The 20,740-nt window shown below is 45.5% G+C and overlaps 2 long non-coding RNA genes across 2 annotated transcripts in view; both read left to right on the forward strand.

Moving 5' to 3' along the window:
* The window catches only part of LOC119459525 (uncharacterized), an 11,673-nt gene extending 8,867 nt beyond the window's left edge, over positions 1–2,806 (forward strand). The window contains exon 3 of the long non-coding RNA XR_007467852.1: positions 2,225–2,806. This is a non-coding gene — a long non-coding RNA (uncharacterized LOC119459525). The remainder of the gene's footprint in view (positions 1–2,224) is intronic.
* Positions 1–20,740, forward strand: part of LOC119459524 (uncharacterized) — a 160,995-nt gene that overhangs the window by 57,722 nt on the left and 82,533 nt on the right. The window lies entirely within an intron of this gene.

Below are 20,740 nucleotides of genomic sequence, written 5' to 3' on the forward strand. Positions count from 1 at the left end.
TCGCTAACGTACACGTTTCGAAGCCACTCGAACAGCAATAGAACAAGCAATATTAAGAAGACTCACATCTCCGGGTCCACGTTCTATGATGAGGACTGAGAGTCTCCCTTAACCATGACGGTGAAATGTCGTTTACTGAGGTTGGCAACCCTACATGACCTCAGTGTAGGCATGTTAGGAAGAAGTCAGAGACGTTCCAGCGCACTGACTGCAGTGCTCGACTAAAGTGCTACAGTGCTCGAAGCATCTTCACTTAGTATAGGAATCCACATCATCATTTTGAGATCGGCGTGGCCAGAGTTGTCGCTAAATGCATAGGCTTTTTGTGTATCCTTTTACCACAAGGTGTTTTTTTGTACTTATACACAAAAATAAATGGTAAAACTATTGATTTCGAGGATAAATTTGAGAGATGCATGTTAGGGGACGCTGGATACTAGTGCCAACAACCCTTCTAAGTCGACAAGTACATACCGGTTATCATCATAAAATTACATCTTGTGAGCTAAAATTGGAAGCTGTAAATTAATTGCGTCTATTCATTTAGTTTTCTCGCCGTTTGGCCATAATTGTGCTATTTTTCACGTCAGTTGCTTTTTTGAATCTTGACAAACGAAAATGCTTCTTTTTGTTCGAGCCGACTTTTTTAATAACTAAGCCTAGTAGTCACTGAAAAAATCGCTTATTTAATATAGATAGTGACTTACAGCTCAATAACTGTTCACACAAATTGTCAAACCAACGTCACTGAGCTGTAATTCAACAGCCTAGAAGAGCTTTTAAGCGACCTTGTTCGTACTTAGTAAATAATTTTAGCACATTAGGATGCCCTTTTGTTGATAACAAAACAACGAGGGAAGGTGGAATTCTGGGAAATATCTTTTAATTTTTTGTTCTTGTGGTTTACTGGGACCAAGTTCGGAAACTCGCGGTGGATGTGCGCAGAACGTCAAGAATGTCAGGCACAAAAGAAGCCTTAACCGCTTGCTAAAGAAGGCAAAGTTGTTAAAATGGGCTGTGGCATACCAGCCATTAAACCGACTCGCTCCTTGTTAGAAGCTGATTCCACCCGTCCTCGTCTTCCTGCCTTTTCCGGCGAAGGTTGGTGGCTCGATGTAGGGGCAGTCATGGGACGCTGGTAGAAGGTGGCAGATTGTCGCCGTCGGAAGCCACCTCTGGTGGCAGATTGGCAATTCGGCGAATTCGGGTGAACCTCCACGGATTGCGCCTCTGCGGTCGGTTCTTCGTCGTGGTTGGGGGGCGCTGTTGTTATAGCCCGCTCCTCCACCAAAACTGTTACGATGGGGTCCGTTTATTAAGGATGAATGGATGAAAAGGGGACCAGGGTTACCGCGCCGACACCGAACCTCTCCAAACACAAGCGCACTTCGTCCTCCTCTTCGTCCGACCTTGCTGTCGCTCTAGCGTTACAATATACGCATATGTAGATATCACGTATAGTGACACTTTATTTTACACAAAGCATTCAGCGTGCTATGCAGCAATGTTTGGAGTTCTTTAGATCATTACTAAATGGACTGGCAATGTTTGCGTAAGTTAAGCACTTTGGGCATGACGCAAGCCTGTGTGTCACGACAGCAGCAAGGTGACCATGACAGTCGGGCGGTGATGGCATGATTTATTGAACTCTGACAAAGAAACGTTTCAACTGGTTTCGCTGTGAGCTGTGCCCATCCCGAAGGTGGTGCAATATAGGGGAAACATGCGTGCTCTGGCTTTTTGCAATTAGTTGCAGTGCGATGCGACGCAAGCGCCAATCGGGAGAAGTACGCACAGTATTAGGTTTTCTCTCAGGGGGCCTTGGTTCGATACTATCAGCAGAAAAAAAAAAAACTACGTACCGCAAAGTGTCAGTTGTGAGGCAAAGAATGTTTTGCACTGAAATATGGTCGAGCTGAACACTTGGATGCATTTGGCTTTAAGTGACCTTGACGAATTTTTTGCGAAGCATATCCTTCCCGCTTGGACGGGCACTGCCATGGTTTCCTGACCATACTAAGCGAAGCCCTAACTTCTGTTTCGTCCATTTCGTTTGCCCTGTCATTTCCAATCACTCAGCACATGCATATTCGCGTTCTTTTTCTGTGGCTCAGTGGAGTGAACCGCTAATACACTGAGATGAAGCACTATGTATTGCCTAGCTGATGCTTTATAACGCGCATTACTGTCGCCATTAATTTCCACGTTTCCTTCTTTATTGCAGAAAAAACGGAATGCACGTACTGGGTTCGCAGAAGTGCTGTCGGAAATCGCAACTGGCGTTGTGACTTCATATTCGATGCCTTTTGCAGGTGGCAGGCGATTGTAGTAAATCAGGACAACATAAAATATTGTAATTAAGCGCACGAAAACTGGTATCGAAGGAACTTGTGCCTTCTCCAAATCATCCTACAATCTTGCGTGCCAGAGAGCTCAAGCGATCGCAATATGAAATGCCTTTTTATTTTACCGCTGTTGAATTGATACCAGAAGTATTTCACCCGATAATCTGGATACGCCTATTTATTTCTTCATTTTATTTGTTCACAGTAAAGCAATGGGTGTAACACAACGTGACAGGCGCAAATACCTAAAGCCATCTTTGTAGGTTCCATATGAGATTCAGTGGCAGTCAATAAATGACATATGAACGAGTTTTCTTCGCTCTGCTTTAAAGGCACCCTGCGAAATCTATTATTCAAACCTGAGAAGCATACTCGAATAAGTGGAACGGCTTTAGAAGAATACACCAGCAAGGAAACTTGATATATGCTTAATAATACGGGATGAAGGTATGTGACTGGGTTGGTTGGTTATCCATGTTACAATTCGCAGTTTAAATTAGGTGTTCTACCAGGAGCTATGCTAGCTGTGACTAAGCGAGCTTCCATGTAATAAAACCAAGTTAATGGTGTTGCAGTTATATGTAGCAAGAATTTGTTAGATACTTGTAGCATCATAGAAAATAGTCATCTGGTCTCCTAATAAGATTAGTTCCATCCCATTTTTGTTTGTATTTTTATGATAAACCTTAGCTGCCACTGCAAGGCCGCTATCTTGTACGCGTTCGAAAAGCCGACTTTCGGTTTCGCCTCACACGATTGGCGTCGGACGTGATATCGGCGCGGCCTGCACAATATTCCAGGATTTAGAACTTCACATGAAAAGTTCGCAACGCGCTGGACCGAGCTCCGTTGGCCGGCACTGTAAACGCTGCCTTTAAGAAATAGGTGGTTGAGCTGTTTTTTTTATAAACTTTGAGGCATGAAAACAGCCTAAAATGTTATTTGCAAGGACTGTCAGAAGTGTACTAGCATAGAAAACTGGAGCGAACAGACGGAAACTCTGTGTAAGGCACGCGCACGTCGCTCGGTTTGTAGCAGAAGACAGGCGCATGTTCTGGCCCCGACTTCACGCAAGCGGCGCTCGCAGCGCCCCTGTTGGTCGAGCTCAGGGCTAATACTGTGGTCACTGATTTCCACTAGAGGAAGTTTTAGCGGAGGTCAGTGGCTGTGGTAGTAAGTACAAGTATAGTGGAAATAAAAGAGTCGCAGTTTCTCCCGAAAGGCGAAGCATCGATTGCGATAGCAAATTAGTGGACAAAGTAAGGATAGTAGTTTTATCGTTCCTATAAACTTGTTAACATAGGCACACTAACTAAATTATCAAGCATGTTGTCACGCGCACAAGTAAACATGAATGCATCTCACTCGATGACCGCGGTAACTCGCTGTAAAAACGCTTGAGTGAGTCAGTGCAGCAGCATCACCGAGCGAATTCAGCTTCGTCATGGCGCTCGCATCAACGCGATCTTAGCCCCGAAAACACAGGGAGGGCAGACTCCGCCCCCGCCGGAGATACCTTTAAAGATACAGCTAGAGTGGCCTAGAATACCGGGGAGTGTCCAAAGCGCCGCGCGAATGCATGGGAGGAGCGAGGACCCTTTCTTGTGAACTTCCGCGCCGCGGCGCTGCTGTACCGGACCCGTGGGCGTTCTCCGCTGCAGAAGCCGCGCCAAGGCGGTGGGCGTCTGCTACGAGCCAAATATTTTGGTTGCTGTTCGCCAACATCGCGATAATTTGGGATATATTAAGTACTACGTCACCGCAAGGTAATACCGCAGTGACTCACCGCACAGAGAACGCGTTTGCCGGCTGTGAATACGGGTATTTTGTCTGTATTCTTCTAGCTCGCTTGGTCCGCCCTTACGCGGCGTTCGAGTAACGCATTACGCGCGCTTACTTCATTTAGTTATGCGTGGAATGAGCAACGTGAACGTGCTGCAGAAGAAAATAAGCTTGAGTACTCGATGATAACCAGAAGAACGTGGCAGATATGGCTAGCTCATGCTAATGCTTTTACACCCTATCGTTTCCTTTCTTTTATTTCATGCATTCGATTTGTTTTACAAGACTGCCTGCCGCGCTCTGCTGTATCTTTATTCATGCGAAATCCTTAACTGGCTGTTGGGAAGCGGCATGTGTCCGTCGGTGGGGCCGCGGTACCAAAAATAAACACAAACCGCGCAACTCTCGCGTCTCGTTCACTTGGTATATATACCAAAGTATAGCGTGGAAAGGCACAAATCTGTGACTAAGGTGACTGATGGGTCATGGAATTAGTAACTTGACATATTGCATTCACGTCACGATTAACGATAACAATATTACGTCTGGTGCAAACCCGCATTCTTAAGTCGGCCAGAAATCCCTCTGGTACTGTGAGTGTGGCGATAAGAACGTGTTGAATGACAATCTCGATCTCAACGTGTCGACATTACCCATATATCATGAACAACAGAGAGCACAGGTAAAGGGTAATAATAGTAATGATAATTTCTGGGGTTTTACATCCAAAAATCACAATATGGCTATGAGAGACGCCGTAGTGGAGGGCTCCGTTAATTTCGACCACCTGGGTTTCATTAAAGTGCACCTAAATCGATCTACACGGGTGTTTTATGTATTTCGCCTCCATCGAAATGTAATCCGCCGTGGCCGAGAATCGAACCCGCGTCCTCAAGCTTACCAGTTTAATCTACCAAAGCCACTAAGCTACCACGGCGTGTAGGTAAATGGTACGCGAGAAATATACGCGGAAAAAAAACATAACAAAAAATAAATCGATGGCTAACAATACAACATTGTGCACGTATGCCTCATTTTATAATTACGAGCGAACGTCAGAAAACGAACGTGATGCATTACGGATGTGCAACTCGTCTTTCGTGTTGCAAGAGCGCAAACACAAATCAAATTTTAACATGAAATTACCTTTATGAATATTTATTGCGTATGCTCGCTTGTTCGTACACAGCAAATATATGCTTGCCGATCAATAATTACGTACTTGTAGTTACGTAATGAAAGAGGCAAGAAATCACCAGAATATAAACTTTTCATTTTTTTACGGTTATTGAAGGTAACTATTTTAGGGATATGTAGAATCAATAGCGATATTTGTAGTGCATCAAAGACAGTAATTTTCGAGACAATTTTCCACTCAATATGATGCAAGCACAAACATCGTCACGCGCCATGAATGCTTGTTAGCTTACGTAAAAAATCACACGTTACGCAATAACTATGACATAATGAGAAGTTACATGTTGGTAATTTCAGAGAGGATTCACGGATTATTAAAACAAGGCTATTGCAGAAACAACCTTTAGATACCAATTAGTAAATAGCTAGGCCAGTAGCAGCTATCTATTCATTTCAAGGTAGAAAAAAAATATATTTGTTTACCTATCTTTTATGTTTGTTTACGTATTGGCTGGATCAAATGGCTTTTCTTTCGAATGTCCGAATTTGAAAAAAAAAGCTTCGCTCACGGTGAACCTTATGGTACATCATGCGCGAAGTTGAAGAGATAGCGTACAACAAGAATTGTTCATGTACGCCATCTCTGAAGCCAAATAAACCAACAATATTGCGGCATTAGAGCCGTCTCTGCTCTTTCTCTTGTTTCCCTTACACGTTCTCACTGTGCCGTGTTCATAAGAAAGTGTTGTCGAGGCTAACAAATTGCCGAATAAATACATATACATATGGCTGTAAGCCACTACTGACCGTGAGGGAAAAGCGCGTAGTGGTGAGCGAAGCGGTCGCTGCACGCACGTAAGTATTTCACTCGCCTGCGCGAGTAAGTTTACTTTTCTCGTTACTCTTCTTCTTGCAAGCATGGTGCTATTGCCCGCGTACCCATGCGAATACCGCCTTTACGTTCTTTCCCGGCGCGGGCTCATTTATCGCGTTTCTACGCACGCACAGTTACCGCATTACCGTTCCCGAACTCTTGTGCAGGAGCTAGGCCACGCTGATGAGTTTGGCGCGTTAGTTTTTGCATTCTCTTGCTGCCCAAGCACAAAGACAACGCTCAAAGATGGGTAAGCTCCATGCAGCACCACACTGTTGAAGTTAGACTTTAGGTGCTTTGCGTGGAAACTGAACGCAAAAAACTACAGCGCGTAGCAGACGACCCTCGCTTTCCGCGCGCTTCGCGAGCGCGAAGAGCCCACGGGTCCGGAGCAGCAGCGGCTCGGCGCGGCAGTTCACAGAAAAACCCTCGCCGAAGCCGGCGCCTTGGACCTACAGCTTCGCGGGCGGGCGCTCGCGCCGCTTAAAGGGACACTAAAGAGAAACCGGAAGTTGAGCTTAAATGGTAGATTATGCTTTCACGATGACAGCCATACCATTCTTACTGCAAACAGAGGTTTAATAAGCGAGAAAAAAGCGAAAAACTGAAGGATAGGTGCTGACGCCCCTTCGTATTTCCCGCACTACACGTTCGTGACGTCACAGATCACAAACGCAGCCCGGTCGCGATTGGTCGAGAGCGATTTATTGCTGTTAATAAAACACAAAATGAAATACACCTTAAACCTACATGAACCGAATTTGCAAACTGTTTAAACCGTTCCAAGCGAGGAAGTACAAGTTTAGCCCAAAATTAAATAAATAAGAAAAAATGGCATGGCGCTACACCCGGTCGTGATAGTTTCGTAGTTTCGTTTTTACTCCATGCATCATCGCGCGCGCCTGTTCCGCTCTACAGTGTGTGGTTGCGTGTTGCATAGCTCGAAAAACGTTGACTTCGCGGGAAACAGCCAGAAAATGCCTCGTGTGTGTAGTGTTGAGGGCTGTATAAATGGCCCAAGGCGCTTGCTCAGGGACAGCCGCAGTGTTGACTCGATTGTGTCCTTTCATGTGGTGTCGCGCGGTCGCACCGGCTCCCGGCGTTCGCAATGGCTCAGTGCTCTGCGGATGATAAAACGGCAAAAGAGCCAGAGAAACCGATGGTGTGCTCTCTGCATTTATCGCCCTCGGATTATGTATATAATCCTGCCCTCGGAAAGTATCTTGGCGTGCCCCAGAGGCCTGTCCTTTTTCGAGCAGCTGTTCCCTCAATGCGGCCTTCATCAAACCCCCTACTGGTGCCCCTGCAGCAGCAAACTGGTGGCTCGGTGAGTGCTGAATGTCATCAAATAAAGCCACGAAAAAAACCATACCGAGTACGCGCGCGACTTTCTGCACTTGTTCTGTCGGGAACATTGTCGTCTGACGGACCAGACGCCTCGCCCCGTCAACGAAAACAAGGCTCTGCTTTCCGCCGGCGCGGCCGGTGGCTGACCGCCATCGCACGCGGAAACACCTACCGCTCGAGCACAGAGGATAATTTCGCGCTCCGTTTCACTGAATATCGCTGAAATGCAGTTCTGCTTCCCTGGCGAGCTCTTCGTTGCAAGGTTCAGCGGCAGCAACGGTATCCATCGCGGCGAACACAAACGCAGCGGCCATGCAGCCATGATGCAGCCAGCGCCTCGGCCGTTTACGCAAGCGGTGACGTATCATCGCGCCATCTGATTCGCTGAGAGCAATGAAATCTGTGACGACACTGCTGCAGCGCCAAATCTGGTGTGAGAGAAATTGAGGAAGAGATATTTGGTGTTTGTTTACGAATTTCTCCGCTAATAACTCATATTTATGCACCCAACAAAACTGCATGCATTCCTGAAGGTCCCTCTTTTATTCCAGCTGAACCTCCCGTTTCTCTTTAGTGTCCTTTTAACGCGCCCCCCTCACCAGCCGCGGAGCCTTCCATACTGGCGGGACCACGCGGCTGCAGTAAAAAAAAATATCCATGCCATCTCCACGAAGTGAATGCTGATGAGTGGGGCGAAGCTCCAACGCTTATCGGTAAAACCGTGAAAAATTCACCCACAAATCATATAAAGACGTGACACGTTGTTATAGGGTGAATGTATATACACTTATATACACAATGTTTATTATTTACATATCGATGCAATGATATACACTTATATACACAAGATGCAATCATTTACATAACGATCCTGCCCCCCCCCCCCCCCCTTTCACCCCACAGACTTCCGGCCCGGCGGGAGCGCGCGGCAGCAGTGAAGCGCGGCCCCTCTACCTCCCTACCCTCCCTCCGCATGCTGTTTGTGACTGGAAGAATGTGCGCTTCCTTATCGCTTACCGCCCTTGTGTGCGCGAGCCGTGTTTGCTGGCTCACCGTTGCATGCTTTCACTCGCACATACTGCGTACGACGCGCGGCGACGATTTTATCGTCCGTGGACTTTATATGGAACCTCACGGCGACGGTGACGGCGACGCCGAGGGCAGAAATTCGCTTAGAGTGTCCATATGATTGCTATCGCAATAAAAGCAGTAGGTTCCTTAACGTGTGTCTGAAACACCATACAAACACAGTGCATAAAGGCAGTTAAAGGGTTCTGGCAATATGAACGAAGTACGGCTGTGTCCCCCCCCCTCCTTTTCATGAATGAATATGTGATCGCAATTAAGGCGCAGGAATGAGTAGACCACATTATTGACTGAAAGCAGCGTGAACAGGCAGCGGGGGAGGGGTGTCAGTATAAGTAAGCCATCGTTAGCACTGTCGGATAAATAGTTATCCCATTTTTAATGCGCAGAAGGTTTCACGGGCGATTGTTTAGACTTTTATGTGACAACACTGAACGCATAGCATACATGACAAGACATGAATGATGCCTGGTAACGCTTCGCAAAGCCCCAGACGGTGCTGTATAGCCAGATGTCTGTAAAGTGTTCCACATAACATCGATTCCTACAGTGCGCGGGATCTTCATATTGTTTTTCACAATGGCTCGTGTAACGTCTGCGATGGCGACGGCATCATAGAACATATTCCCATCTACTGAGCTTCTTTTGAAAATAAAAGACAAACATTGAGTGCCTCTCTACGCTGACTGGACGACAGAAGGGGCCCCAGAGTCAACCGTCACAGCACAGTGGATCATAAGAGCAGTGCTGCACTTTATTTCGAAGGCGTCCGAGCTTAGCGATCACCTTTCATGACGCGGAGAACCCTGTGGTAAAACCGGGTTCACTTCATTGCCTTTCCTTTTATTTCACTTTCTATTCTTCTTCTTTACGCAGTGCACTAATGGTAGCCCTTCAATGTGGACGTCTGACGTAGGTAAGAAGGAGTCTCAAAGGAACAAAAATGGCAGAGCGCGCGGGGGGCGTTAACTAACCGCTGCTTTGGGTAATAAATGACTCTGCTAATAGACTTGTGGCAACGATCGACTGCGTAGACCAGTAAATTTTCGGCCTTCCGAGACATAAAACAAACCGACACACCGATCTCTTAGTGCAGCATTTTTATGGTCATTCTAAACTCTCTGCCGCTTTGCTAAAAGCAATGTTGGGGACATCGCTGATGTGGCCAGCCACTTCCCTAAGTTTAAGAAATAAGAAATAATTTTTCTGAAGCGCTATATATGTGAAACGCAGAAATGCTCTCCTTAAGGAATTGCAGAACCGACTGCAATGACACTTGAAGCATTTAAAATAGCCTGTCACAGTGTAGTGACGTTAACAGCGAACTCATTGTTTACGTCATCAAATTTATCCTTCTTCCAGAACTTTAAAAGAAGGTCGGAGCATGAAGTCAAATTGACAAATCATGTTTTCAGCGCTTGCTCAGCAAAAAAAAAGCCAGATATAGGAATTTTATCAAGCACATTTACTAGAGAACATAAAATGAGAATTAGCATTTTTTGCAGATAATTTTAGAAAACTACCTTATCGCGTTTTTAATGCTTTCGCAAAACTCACATGAACAATATCGATATTTTTCGTAAACCGCAGCTTAACATGGTAATCTTGCCAGCCCTAATGAATGCATCTGTTGCAATTTGAAGTACGCAACAGAGCTTGTATTGCCTCACTCGTGTCGGTGTCAGTGTTGGTGTTGGCGCACGGAAAAAGTCACGCCGCGCGAAAACAAAAATTGCTTGTCGGGATGCGAATTCAAACTACCAATCTCTGGGTTGTGAGATCATCATGCTAGCCGATTCAGCCACTGTCGGTTTTTTCTTACATGGTATTTATTGCATAATGTATATGTGAAAAAATACTATATGCGACAAACGTGCAAGCACATCTCATATTCATGGCCTTGAAAGGACCTAACATATCGTTGAGCACACCCTGCACACACAAAAACTACAAGTAGCTTTGAACTTAAAAAGGTGGCAACGGCAAGCAATGTAACAAGAGGTGGTACCAGTCCGGTTGAATCTCTGTCAAGTCATACATGTCCTTCAAGTGACCAATCATTTGAGCGTAGTGAAATTTTGACGAAATGACAGGTTGAGCGTTTCGGTCCAACATGCGTGTCTTCCATAGGCTATGTAGTCCAATTAAGAAAAACATATCAAAAGGAACGTCTTCTACATGGGGTGCAATCAAGTAGCGGATGGTATGGTGATTCAAAATGAAGTCTTCCTTCAGAGTTCTTTGGAGCATATCCCATAATAATATTGCGTCATTAAAACTTATGAAGCAAAGCTGTATAGTCTCAGGTAAATCACAAAGGCGACAATTCACAGTGGATACAAAATTCCTTTTTTGTGCAACCAAGCTTTCACAGGTAATGTTTCACTGCGTAATTTAATAAAAACGTTTTTGTACATGGTGATGAAGGCATCTTGCGGACTCGTTTAAGTACGTCGTTCCCTGGCAAACTGGAGAATGTAGAACGGTAAATTGCAGGTGGGAAAATTATTGATATGAAATTCTTATACAGTTGTTTTCTGGACAATTTGTAGAGATACTCAGTTGAAAATTGAACCAAGAGGAACTACACAGCGAAATATATACTTCATACATAAAACCCCACACAAATGTCGTTCAGGATATTGGGATGAAACTAGGCGATTGGGTAATTACTCGACTTTAACTTGCATGAATGATCCCAGTATTGGGTGTGAAGTATCTCGAAAAAAGAAGAAACGCCGGACGATCTGTCACACAAATAGATGCACTAGGCCAAGTCCGCCAGCACATACGGGTCTCATAGGCTCAAAGGTAGAGGACCACACAAAGATAGCGAATATTCTATGAAATCGTTGAATATAAGTCCGGGCATAATGAAGTATCTGCAGTACATACAATATTTTCGTAGCCAGGAACAAGTTACAAGCCGCCGCCCTACCAAATATAGAAAGGCGGTGTGGTGTAAAGGTATCCGCATGGCGTTGAAGTGCCGGTACACGTTCCCGCCAGAAATGCACACGAAGCTTACATGCATCAAAAGGAACACCAAGGTATTTAGGGGGCACGGTTGTCCATTCTATACCAGAACATTGAGTCGGTGTACATCCCCATAAACCAAACCAAAGACCTGAGCTTTTTGACCAATTATCTGGGCACTAGAAGCCATAGCAAATTTTTCAGTCAATGATAGCACCTTGTAATGCACGGTTTGTCTGAGCAGAAAAAGGCAAGATCATCTGCGTAAGCCAATACTTTGAGTTCATTGCCCAAAATGTTAAAGCTATGAATGTCACTGCATCTTAGAATGTTTATACACAATGACTCTAAATAAAGGGCAGATAGAAGTGGTGATAACAGACAACCCTGTTTTACTGAGGAAAGAAAAGACTCCGGCTCGGACAGATTACCATTAGCAATTATATTGGTAGAACAGTTAGTGTAGCACATGCGAACACCTTTGTAAACAACAGAGCAAACATTGACGTGTTCTAAAAGTTTGAAAAGGAACGCGAGGTTCACTCGGTCAAATGCTTTTGCTAAATGGACCTGAATAAATGCAAAGTGGTCATAATGGGACGAGCAATACTGAAAAGCTGTTCGGACTAGATGTAAGTTTGTATGGAACGGCCTTTTAATCCGCAAGTCTGGCGAGGTCCAATAAGTAATGCCATTGCGTACTGGAGTCGATTAGATAAATATTTTGCATAAATTTTGTAGTCTACATTGGTCAGTGTAATGGGTTTATAGCACTCTACAGACCGCAATTTTTCTTTGATACTACTTTTACAGATTAAGGTAATATCATCATCATCATCAGCCTATATTTATGTCCACTGCAGGACGAAGGCTTCTCCCTGCGATCTCCAATTACCCCTGTCTTGTGCTAGCGTATTCCAACTTGCGCCTGCGAATTTCCTTCATCATCCCACCTGGTTTTCTGCCGTCTTCGACTGCGCTTCCCTTCTCTTGGTGTCCATTCTGTAACCCTAATGGTCCACCGGTTATCCATCCTACGCATTACATGGCCTGCCCAGCTCCATTTCTTGCGCTTAATGTCAACTAGAATATCGGCTATCCCCGTTTGTTCTCTGATCCACACCGCTCTCTTCCTGTCTCGTAAGGTTAGTCCTAAGATTTTTCGTTCCATCGCTCTTTGTGCGGTCCTTAACTTGTTTTCGAGCTTATTTGTTAACCTCCAAGTTTCTACCCCGTATGTTAGCACCGGTAGAATGCAATGATTGTACACTTTTCTTTTCAATGACAGTGGTAAGCTCCCAGTCAGGATTTGGCAATGCCTGCCGTATGCACTCCAACCCAATTTTATTCTTCTGTAAATTTCTTTCTCATGATCAGGGTCCCCTGTGAGTAATTGACCTAGATAAACGTACTACTTTACAGACTCTAGAGGCTGACTGGCGATCCTGTATTCTTGTTCCCTTGCCAGGCTATTGAACATTATCTTTGTCTTCTGCATATTCATCTTCAACCAATTCTTACACTTTCTCGATTAAGGTCCTCAATCATTTGTTGTAATTCGTCTTCATTGTTGCTGAATAGGGCAATGTCATCTGCAAACTGAAGGTTGCTGAGATATGCGCCGTTGATCCTCACTCCTAAGCCTTCCCAGTCTAAGAGTTTGAATACTTCTAAGCATGCAGTGAATAGCATTGGAGAGATTGTGTCTCCTTGCCTGACCCCTTTCTTGATAGGTAACTTTCTACTTTTCTTGTGGAGAACCAAGGTAGCTGTGGAATCCTTGTAGATATTTGCTAAGATGTTCACGTATGCCTCCTGTACTCCTTGATTACGCAATGCCTCTATGACTGCAGGTATCTCTACTGAATCAAATGATTTTTCATAATCTATGAAAGCCATATATGAAAAAGCATTTGATTTAAGGTAATATTGAGGTAATATGACTTTTGGTAAATGATTGCGGTAGGCAATCTTCATCAAAAGTAGCAGTAAATATAGTAAGTAAAAAAGGGCTTAATATATATTCAAAGGCTTTTTAAAATTATCCGGAGATTCCATCAGGACCTGATGCTTTGGAAAGCGGTAACTGATCAATGACAAGTTCTATTTCTTGTTTGGCAAATGGTCCACTAATAACACAACCATCATCCTCTGAGAGAGGGGGAACTAGGAGACGAAACGTGTCAGAACATCAGGATTCGGCGTGTGAGTTGAGCTGAACAGCGTTGAATAATATCTTTGAAATTCCTTGATAATATCTTCCTTTTAGATGCGGAGCATCTTATAGCGGCGGCCTGTCCCGCGACGTCGTTGGCGTCGGCGTCGGTGTCCGTCCGCACCTCTCCTCATTCTCTCCACGCCAGCTGTGCGATAACGCCTCTCCCCCTCTCCACGCCATCTGTTCGATAACGCGCTTCTCCCTCCGTGTCTTCATCCGCCACCTGTGCGATAGCGCGCGCATGCGCGCCTCTCTCTCTCCTCCTCCTCTCCGCGCCAGCTGCTTATATAAACCCGGTGCATGCGCCGCTGTCTCAGTTGCTGCTTTGGTTTAGTCAGGCTGCGCCGTCCGATGCGCTGAATGGACGCCAACGAATCTGTCAACGAACTGTCTGGCACGGTCGTTATAACGGCGTTCACGCGATGTGATGGTGACCAACGCAAGTTAACACGTAATAAAAAATGTCACAGTTTCGCCCTAAGGGCGAAGCAATGAATGCGATAGCAACACAGCAATGTCATACGAAGTAAGGTGAGCGGCTTTGGTAGCAATGTGAATTGTAGTAAACATGAGCTGATTAAGTAAGCAGGTGTGCTGCGCCATAAGTAGACCGACATGAAGAGAGACTCGATGACCACGAGAAGGCGCGTGTGAAACGGTGGTGTTGATGAGAAGCGCTTCCCGTGGGCAGCGCGTGCGAAGCGACACACCTGTAGCGCTGCACTGCCGATCCGGGCAGCATTGCATGTGTAGCGTGCGTTGGAAAATGTGGCCCGACTATTACTAACTGAATGAACAAGCGTGGTGTGAGCGCGCACAAACAAACATGAATAGATCACACTGAATGACTGCAGACAACGACTGTAAAAACGCTGGCAGCAAGCCCATACGCCGCAGCGGGCGAAGGTACGTGCGGTCTATCGCTTCAACGGAAACTGAGCGGCGAATGCACGGCGCATAAGGGTCAGAGCCGTGTGGAGATAAGAGACGGTGCGGACGAGCGACGAGCGCGGTTGTTGGCAGAGTAGAAGTGCGCCCTTTCTGCCGACCAAGAGGTCGGCAGAAAACCAGATGGGATGATGAAGTTAGGAAATTTGCAGGCGCAAGTTGGAATACGCTAGCGCAAGACAGGGGTAATTGGAGATCGCAGGGAGAGGCCTTCGTCCTGCAGTGGACATAAAATATAGGCTGATGATGATGATGATGAAAAAACATATGCGATCTAGGTGAGCATGGGAACGACCTTGGGAATGTGTGTAGGAGTACGAACTCCCAGCACAAGACCAGGTATCAATAAGGCCAGTGTTATTAGTGATGCATGTTAGTACTTCAGCAGTCCCCCCCCCCCCCTCTAATAACTGATTGACCATGGTTCGATGGATTGTATACACAATTGAAGTTTCCCATGAGAAAGACGGAGCAATGGCAATCTAGCACGTTATCCATAGCTTCAAAAAACTTCACTCGATTAGCTTCATAATTGAAAGAATAAGCATTAAGTACACGCCACAGTACACCATGCAACTGAAAATCGCAACTTATGAAGCGGCCTTGGCTGTCGACGTTATCAATGAGATCACAAAAAGGCAGATTTCTCTTTAGAAACAAAAAAGAAAACAACCCGCGGAAAGGCCAACAGAGTGTGATTCACAAAGTAATCTGTGAGGAAAGGCATTGTCGGTCGTCTCATCGCTCTCCAACTTTGTCTCCTGAATGGCGAAACAGTCAAAGCGGCCATGAGATAGTAGTCGGCGCAGCTGTACCTGTTTCTCGATGCGCTATCCAGCTCCATAAAGTAGAGATCAATCAGTGAGGCATCCGCTACGTCTTGCTAAGGACGGTAGGAGGACACTGTCTGCACAGCTTCAGACAGTTCCTCTTGCGGTGGTGCATGATCTTGAAGCGCGGTTGATGTAACCCCGTTTACTTCCTGCTTAGACAACGCTGTAATTCCTTGAGCCAAATGTGATGCCGTTGATGCGATGGCTCCTCTTGACAAGCCTCCTGTTGCGTCGAGGACTTCCGTCGCGTCCTTGAGGTGTTCTTGGACTCCCTCATCAGGGGGATGCGTGCCATGCTGGAGCTTATCAGCATAGCCATCAGTTGAGTGCCCAAATCGGCGACAACTATCACAACGAGCCGTACGACATTTACGGCGTATGTGTCCCACCTTGTTACAGCGAAGACAAAGTGGTGGCCTTCCGGGGATTACAATAAGACATTGTATGCCACATACTGCCAAAAGATGTAGCACCTCGCTGACAGAGACACCATCATTCAATGACAGCACGACGTCCCGGTTCAAAGTCCGCATGTCTTCCATGTCTGTGACTCTCCAATTTTCAAGCTTCATTGACGTGACTTTTCCATAAAACTGATGCGGCTTTCTGATATAGCCATCTTCTAAATGCTCAGGAAGCCACAGGAGCTTCATTTTCACGGCTTTTGGCTCGGGGTCTATGACCATGCAGCGCCGGTTTTTAACAGGGCGCTCGCCATAGTTCACAAGTGTTGGTTTTGCTACACTGGTTTAGCAGGTCACCATTCAAACATGCGACATCTGAAACTGTCCGAAAGAGCTGATCTCTTTAGGGTCAATGGCATTACGTAGAGTATCTCTGAAATCTTGGACACGGTATGGACGTCGAGCTATGCCGGCATGAAGAAAGACGGAATTCGCAACAAGCTTACCCGTAGGTCGACGGGGAAGAACGGACCGGTAACTATTACTACTGGCTGGCGCCTGAGTAGTACCTCAGCCCAAGGCCGATTATTGGTTCATCATGCGCGCCCCTTAAAGCGGAGTTTTATATGCATGAATAAGTAGACGCAGCGAAGGCACGTGCCCCTAATGCGTGCACGCTCTTCAGTGCAAGCTCCGCAAACGAAGGTGTCTCCCATAGAGGCTCCAGAGCTGCAGAAACCTTACACAGTGGGATAACGCAGCGGGATTACAGAGTGCGTTTAACAACAGGCTTCGTTGAAGGAACGGCAGCGGGAGCAGGCCCGTGGACGTGCTCGTGCTCGCCAGGCGAATCAAGAGCTTCGGCAAGCTGAAGTCGGAGCGAAATGACAACTACGGGCGGATCCTCAGGTTAGGGCTGCCATCGCCTAAGCACAATGACAATGCCGGGCGAATCCAGCTAGAGCTGCGACAGGCCGACGTCGAAGCGTGTCTCTTTAATGTGTCTCAAACGCTCAAAGAACTAACCAGCGCCTCCCCGAGGGTTGGACAAGCTTCGTGTGGACCCCTGTTCCTGGTAGGGGAGGGGTTTTAATTTTTTAGATATCTGTTTTGGTGCCTGATTTGGAGCATCCTAAAATATTATTCAAAATTTTCCCGGCAATTCTTCACATTTTCTCTAATCGCGTACGAATAAAGGTATATATAAAGAAAAGCCAGCGTGAAACAGACTTTACAAGCAGATCGGTGACTTTAAAATATATTGCACGTAGTGCTAACTTAATAGACGCTTTTAAATACATTCGTTCCCATAAACTTTACATCTCAAAACATCTGTTCAGCTAGACAACTCATACGCGTAGATTTATAACTTCCTTTGCTCCTGCAACATCCATCTTCTTCTTTCTGGGTTTTTACGTGCCAAAACAGACGCCGCTTATAAAATATTAAACTTTCGAATCCCGAAATGGCATGTGTCAATTCACCTTCAAGGCAATCATGACGCACGCAAAGAGAAAGTTGGTAGTGATCTCAGGTCATGCAGCGTCATTGTTAGAGGTTTCCGAGGTCTGGTGAACTGTGATTTTGAACGATTGGAGTGAAAGGTTATTTGAACGTTTCGCATTGAATGACGAAAAGAACTGCTGCCGTCACTACTACAGGGGAAAGGAAATGTTGCTTTTCTTGTCATCACCATATAAAGAATGAAAACGAGATTTTCCTATGAAACTGGTCCATTGGTGACGACGAAATACCTGTACATTACATGCAATAAACTCAAGGCACTTTCAGGCATTGTGCCGAACCGAACAGGAATTGAACCCTAAAACCGGAGCGGACGCTTATTTGCAGCTGAACAAGAACCGAACCTTTATTTTTTCGCCACGTTTGTAACTGTACCCGAACCGGGACCTTCGGAGTAACGTTTAGAACCCGTCCTACACCTGGTCGCGAAGGCACTTTGGACGATCTGCTAGGGCACGTCAGAGGGGAAATGCTGACGAAGGCTCAAAGCCAGCCGTGCTCAGCAAACGATTCGCACGCTACTAACAAAACTCAAATAACTTCGAATAACCTCAGCTCAGTTCTGACACTCGTTACGTTGTTATTTCTTCTGGAACCAAGGCTGCCCTTTATCTCATTAAAAATTCGGTTACCTTACGCGTGCTCGTACAGATTACTGCAGCAAAGGGGCCAGAACACATCTATCTATATCTATCTAACCTATCAAATCTATATCTATCTATATCTAATCTATCTAACCTATCCAAATATATAGCCTCTTACGCCGACCCATTGGACCCAAGTTGTCTAGCGGCTTGGGCCGCTAGGTATGTGCTCGTGGTCACGATGCCCGTCATGGTCATGCAATCGTCATCATTCTATAGTGTCATGTGACTCTCGTCTTGCCGTCGTTGTCACGCCTTCTACGCCAACCAATTGGGCGGAGTCGTCTAACAGCTTGGGCCACTAGGCATGTGCTGGTGGTCTTGATGCCGTTGTCGCCGCCTTACCGTCGTTTAACCCAACCGAATCCAAAAATTTGGCCGAAGACACAGTACAACTAAAAGATCGCACACGAGAGATAATGAAGATGACTTCTTTCCTCAGAAATATGCACCCGGTGCACAATCTGGAAAGAAGAAAGGCAAGGGCCAAAGCTCTCCTGCAGGACATAGAACGGGACATAGAACATGCGGCTTTTGTAGATGCTGCATGGGTCAGAGGAAAGAAAGCCGTTACGGCAGTAGTAGTAGATGCAAATTGACGCACTCGGGATGCTTTTACAATCATGACTAAAGAAGCGACAGTCGCGGAACAAGTAGCGATAGCCATTTGTTCCGCGACTGTCGGTCCTAGATCGGTCCTAGATCTTTTCTTGGTCAACCACAAGGTGTTATAGCGTAATCCTACTATCCATATCCTCGAGGGCATATCAGACAATAAGATTGTACGCCTCAGAATGCAATTAAATTATGTCTGTAAAATTATAAAACGGGAATCATATGTGCCTATATGTTCTCGCGAAAGCGATGTTGATGTACTTGATGTACTAGAGAGTTCATTCTCGCACTTTGTCTCCCTCTGTGAGTAAGACAGGCATTCAGTTGATCACTTGTGGAATTTTTCTAAGAACCTTGTCATAAAATGCGTTGAAGACTTTGCGCTACATAAGCGGAAAGTAACTCGGTACACAAGCCCCTGGATGGATGGATGGGAAAACGTTATTTTGGTCCATTGGGTCGCGCTAGTTTCCTAGACCGAAGCGGGCTAACCCCTGGATGACCAAAGAAATATTACGCATGGGACGAAGACTAAAAAAAAGCCAAACAACAATTCAAGCGACTTAAAGTAGCATCCGCAAGCAGTCAGATTTGCGCACTAAGATTACAGCTGAAAGATTGTATGGCTGGCGCCAAAGCTTACTGCCAAAATGTGCAACTAAAATTTTTCTTTCTTCATCCCCGGCGAAATTTTGGAGGTATCTTTCAACAAAGAAAAAAATCAGTACCTAGCCTTGTTATAAACAATGCTGATGTGACTGATAGCTCTGAAATTGCATGCGTACTTAATGAATACTTCCGCTCGGTTTTTAGTAGTGATAACGGTTTAGACCCTGAGTTTTTTTCATTCAGTGAATTACCGCCAATTGACAATATACACATAGAAGAGGAAAGCGTGTTTTCCTTTTTGTATAAGTTAGATGATAAGAAATCCAGTGGAATCGACAACATACCAACCGCCTTTTAGCAAGGTATGCAGAATGGTCTTCTAAATACCTGAATCTAATATTTCACAAATCTTTTGCTGGCGCAGAACTCTCTCATGACTGGCGTCACGCCAAAATAATTCCCTTACCAAAAAAGGCAAACCAGTCTATGCCATCCGCGTACAGACCTATATCGCTGTTATGCGCTTGTGTTAAAGTACTGGAGCAGATAATATTCAAGCACATTTCTGTGTTCATAGAAAGCAATGGCTTAATAGATAGTCGTCAACATGGTTTCCGAACAGGTTTGTCGACATTCACGCAAGTGCTCGAAATAGTTCACGACCTTTTTAGTTTCAGACAATCAGAGCCAAATTGGTATCTTATTCTTAGATTTATTTCGAAAAAGCATTTGACTGCGTTTCACACCATAAGCTACTTATCAAACTAAAACCAATTCTGAAAAAGACTCTTTTAGCCTGGATCGAAGCATATCTAAACTGCAGGTATCAGTGCGTCCTGGTTAATGGCAGCAATTTACCGTCTGCGCCGGTTGAATCCGGCATACCACAGGGATCTATCCGCGGGCCTCTCTTCTTTTTGGTCTTTATTGACGATATCTTTCATGATATCCCGGTAAAGATACGGCTTTTCGCAGACGACTGCGTACTTGATGTGAAGTTAACGCCTACAGTGACCAAGTTCTTCTATATAACTCTTTATCTAAAATTAAGAATTGGTGCTCTACATGGCAAATGAACATTAACCTGGAAAAAAAATGTGACGATGGCTAAAAATTATGGAGTTTTACGTGCCAAAACCACAATCTGATTATGAGGCACGCCGTAGTGGGGGACTGCGGAAATTTGAACCACTTGGGGTTCTTTAACGTGCGCCTAAATCTAAGTACACGGGTGTTTTCGCATTTCGCCCCCATCGAAATGCGGCCCCCGTGGCCGGGATTGGATCCCGCGACCTCGTGCTCAGCAGCCCAACACCATAGCCACTGAGCAACCACGGCGGGTGTGGCGATGACTATAACCCGCAAGAAGGACCCTTTCATATTCCAATACAGTCTGGG

This window comes from Dermacentor silvarum, chromosome 7, assembly GCF_013339745.2.
Source record: "Dermacentor silvarum isolate Dsil-2018 chromosome 7, BIME_Dsil_1.4, whole genome shotgun sequence".
Classification (NCBI taxonomy): domain Eukaryota; kingdom Metazoa; phylum Arthropoda; class Arachnida; order Ixodida; family Ixodidae; genus Dermacentor; species Dermacentor silvarum.